Genomic DNA, 4,380 nt, shown 5'->3' on the forward strand with positions numbered 1-4,380 from the left:
CCCGCTGCCGCGGTCGCAGGGAGCTGTGCCGCTGCCACTGAATGGATGGCACTGTGCCAACTCCGCTGCCATCCGCCCTCGCAGCTCTTTTCCTCCCTCCTCCCTCCCGCTCTCCCCTCCTCCTCCTCCTCCCGTCGACTTGACGTTAATTAACACACGGGTTAATTGATTTTAAAAGCTGAAGAATTACAGTTAACTTTTCCCACCGGGTGCGGACGCCGGGCGCCTGGCACGGCTCTGCCGGGGCAGGGGGGCAGGGAGGGACGGGCGGGCGGCCGTCGCCTGTTGGAGCGCGGTGGGGCTGCTCACACGCTCCTGCCTCGTCCTCCCGACGTGTCACCGCTGTGTTTTGCTGTAAACAATCGCAGCAACCCCTCCCCTCGCCTCTCCCACCACCCTCCTTTCAGACAGGCGCTGGCCAGGTTCAGCTGTCCCCCCGAGGGCTCATCCCAGCACGTGAGTGACCAGCCTCCGTTGGGGCTCGCACCCCGCGGCTGCCGAGGGATCACGGGCCACGCTCTGCCGCGGGCTCCTCCTGCCTCCCAGGGCGCTCTCGTTTCCTTGGCTGGCTCAGGTACGGCGCCCGGGGTGAAGCATCTCAACCAGGGGAAAGTTAGTCCCGTGTAATCACAAGAGAAATAAACCATTTGGGTTTTTTTGCTTTTCTCTCCCTCGCCCCAACCTGCCGCCCGCAGCGGGGAGGAGGCGGCAGCGGCGCTGGGAGCTCGCTGCTTTCACCTTCCCGTGCTTTCATTTTATTTCATTTTGTTTTTTTAAAAGCATGAAGCAAGTGAAGCGACGAGAGGAATCCATTATGCAAATCAGGTCACATTTGCATAATGTCTCATGACTGGGATATGCAAATGAGTTGTATAATTTATGAGTGCCAGCGTCTGTCTAAAAGTGTTTCCCAGAATTTATAAGAAGTGCGGCGCGGGGAGGGCAGCTGGGCTCCTGCCCTGCCAGGAGGGCTCCGCGCTTTCTTTGCAAAGTCTTTCCTGAGATCAGCCCTTCGAACGCTCATTAACGAGGAGCGAGCCCACCCTGTCCCCTCGCTTTATTTTCCATTTCTCCCCCTGCCAAGCCCCCACCTGCTCCCTCCAAACTTCCCCGGGAGGCGTGTGGCTGGCGCGGGGAGCCGGCAGGGTGCTGGCCACGGCCCCGAGCAGGCTGGCCCGGCCCGGGCCTGGCTCTGGGTGTCCCCGGGGCTCCCGGAGGGCCCAGCGCGGCAGGGAGCCGCAACGACGCTCGCCTCCGACAGCCACGGCGGGATCGCTGCTCGCGTCCGACTGGTGCTCTGAGCCAGAGACCTTCGGAGGGGCTCCGAGGCCGGGGCAGGGGTGGCAGTGCCAGTGGAGAGAGACCCCGAGTTCCCTGCCCGGAGCCGGTGGCGTTCAGCTTCAGCACTGACGAGGTCTCTGGAACATCTGGAAATGCAGGACAGGTACCAAGACTCTCTTTCTCCCCCGCCTTCTCTGCGTGTTTGGGGATCTCGGGAGCATCGGGAGGGTGCAGGTGGGCTACTTCACGCGGGGATCCGCTGCTCTGAGCCGTCTGCGCAGGGAGAGGGTAAATAGTTACAGGCACCAGCGTGGCTCTGGTGCGTGGGTCACAGCCTGCCCGCTCCGGGCACGCTCCGGCCAGGGCAGCAGGGCGGGTGAGCCCGGGGTCGGGGCAGCTCGGGGAGGTTCCTCAGGGGGCTTGTGGGCAAGGAAGGGGGATTTGCTTTGCTTGAGAATCTGCATTTCAATTGTAAAAAACGCATGTCTTTGTTGCTCTGGTTTCAAAACAAGTTTTTTGGTGCTAGTTACCATCTAAACTAATGAATCTCTCGCAATCAGTTTCAAAACAACGTGAGTCTTTGTACGGTTTGTTTAGTGGATGCCGGTCTTGACTCTGGCAGCCTGTGTCACAGCAGACATCTCTAGTGCAAAGCAGTGAATTCATGACCTGTGCTTTTACCTGTGGCTGTAGGGTTCCTGGCATGGGACTGTAAAAGGACGCTCTGCATTAGGCACAAGGAAGGCAAAACTGGCACGTCTGCTGTCGTGCCAAGCAAGCGAGAGGCAGCAGCGTGCCCAGACTCCAAAGCACCTTTGTCTTACGGCTGGGGAGAACCCCTGGCTCTGTCTGGAGCTGGCCGCTCCCTTCAGGTGTCCCTGGTACCTCACCTTCTCCCTCCGAGGCCCAGGATGGCCCGGGAGCCCTGCCACGCCGCCCCGCCTGCCCTGATGGCCCTGGGGGAGATGCCTGCTGGTCGTCTCCCTCCCTCCACTGGGCAGGGCCTTCTACCTATGTGTCACTTTTTGATATTTTTATAAAACCACCAAAACTCATGAATGTTCTCTTGTGGTTTTGGTGCTGTGCTGAGGTCTGGCGAATGCCCTGAGCTTTGGGTTCAGGGATGAAACAGCTGCGTTGAGGCAGGGGGAGGAAAGCTCCGCTGGTGCACGCACTGAAACTTCCCCATCGACTGAACAAGATTTTCTGGTCATTGCAGGCCAAGCAAGAAGGGGCAGCAGCGTGGGGAATCCCTCGCCCAGTGTTACTCTTTCATTGTCTGTGTTCCTGTCAGGCTGGTGGGTTTTGCCAGCTGAGCAGAGCGCACCTGACAGACCCCTGTTGCTTTCTTCCAGCGTCCTCCTGCGCGTGGCCTCTCTGGCTCCCACCTGCGGCACTGGAAGGATCCCCTGAAGGTCCCTCCTCGAGGCTTCCCCAGACCCTTCTCTGCAGTTCTTGCTCTCTGTGCCTCGCTGGAGGTAAGCCATCCGAAACACTAACCCAGCAGACTGGGAGACGAGGCTTCTCTGCACGTGGGGGCCTCCCCAACAGAGCAGTTTAGCCACGTGCCCACTAACGTTACCTGTTGTTATAATTTCCACCAAGAAGAGTTCCCACATCCAGCGTAAAGTCCTTGTTTTAAAGAATCACATCCCCTCTGCCACCTTCCATTCCTCAAGCACCGGTCTGCCAGCAGCAGGCATCAGCCACGGCACCGCGTCGCCAGCCTTGGCACACCTGATGGACGTGCCTGATGTTCAGAACGGCTCCTCTGCATGGGGCTGATTGCCTGGTGGTTGTAGATAACAACAGTTGTAAGCAAAGTGTGTAAAATCTTTAAATCTTTAACAAATCTCTCATTAATCCCAGCTAAGTAGATTGAAGCTGAGTGCAGGCTTTAAAAGGAAGCAAGCTGATCACTTGTAGGACAGAAAATACACACGATGAAAAACAGTCAGGCAGATAGGCTGTAACGTGCAGTTCCTTTGTTCCTGGCCTAGATAAAACTAGGGTGGCAGTCAGACCACTGGCCCTGGGTTCAAATGGAGCCAAAGATTCAATGAGATGAGACTGTGCAGCATGATTCAAAAATATCAAAGATGCTACAGGCAGATATTGCCCCTGTGCTGCAGAGTCAGGAAACAAAGCAGTTCTGTATGAGTGGCGTCTTCAGAAACACAAGACAGGGTGCTGGAGTCCCGGATGAAAATCAGGATCCTTCTCAAGGTTCAGCCTGGTGTTAAGGTCCTGAACATCAGGAGGGCCTGCTCATGGCCTTGGTACTCTCCCTACAGTGGAACTGATCTGGTTTTGTAGACATAACTCTGGCAATGAAATGGTTAAACAGCACAGTGAATTTCAGCCAGATACTTATATTTTGCTTCAGCAACTGAAGGAGTGGATTTTGTAGGATTAGACTCTTAGCTGGAGTGATTTGGGGTTTCTCTTCCTTAGAACCACGTGTTCCTTTTTCTAAACACATACTCCGAGTTGTGAAGTACCTGAGCGTTGCCAGCGGTCGGTGTCGCGGGTACAGGCAAACGCAAAGCCCAGCCATGTTGGTGTAACCATCCCTGTCGTGTTCAGTGACCTGCTCCCCGCTGGTGCTCCTCGTCTGCCCGTCCTGTTTGCCTGCCTGTACACGTGTCCGTGGCTCCTGCTCGCCCGGGGCCACACACTGTCTGTCGCTCGCTCTCGGGTTGTCCCTGTCCCAGTGGTGCCCACCTTCTTTGCCAGTTCAGTGACTCTGTTTTCTCTGTCTTTGCCTTTGACTCTTGCCACGGTGCTGTCCCCAGACCAGCGAGGACGGGGACTTCCTGCTCTAGCATCTATAGATGTGTGTTTCAAGGGCGGCACCATGATGATGGGCGCTGAAAATTGCAGCAGTACCTCCTGCTTCTGTCTTACATCCGCGTGGAAGCACTGAGGTCAGCTCCTGGAGATTCAAGGTGACAGTCAGGTCAGTGGCGGGTGTTCCGAGTTCGGTGATAAGCAAGGGAAAACGAGAGATGCAGGATAAATCTGAAGGGACAAACACTGCCTGGCCAGCAAACCCGAGTGAGCCCGGGTCCACGAGCCGGGGGCTCTCGACCGTTTCCC

The 4,380-nt window shown here is 56.8% G+C and overlaps 1 long non-coding RNA gene across 1 annotated transcript; it reads left to right on the forward strand.

The window, feature by feature from the left end:
• Nucleotides 1–665: 665 nt before the first annotated feature.
• On the forward strand, nucleotides 666–4,130 carry LOC137669469 (uncharacterized). Its single transcript, XR_011049100.1, has 3 exons — nucleotides 666–1,444; nucleotides 2,637–2,759; nucleotides 4,077–4,130. It is a non-coding gene; the product is annotated as an uncharacterized lncRNA (long non-coding RNA).
• The last annotated feature ends 250 nt before the right edge of the window (nucleotides 4,131–4,380 follow it).

Source organism: Nyctibius grandis, chromosome 12 (genome assembly GCF_013368605.1).
Source record: "Nyctibius grandis isolate bNycGra1 chromosome 12, bNycGra1.pri, whole genome shotgun sequence".
Taxonomy (NCBI): Eukaryota; Metazoa; Chordata; class Aves; order Nyctibiiformes; family Nyctibiidae; genus Nyctibius; species Nyctibius grandis.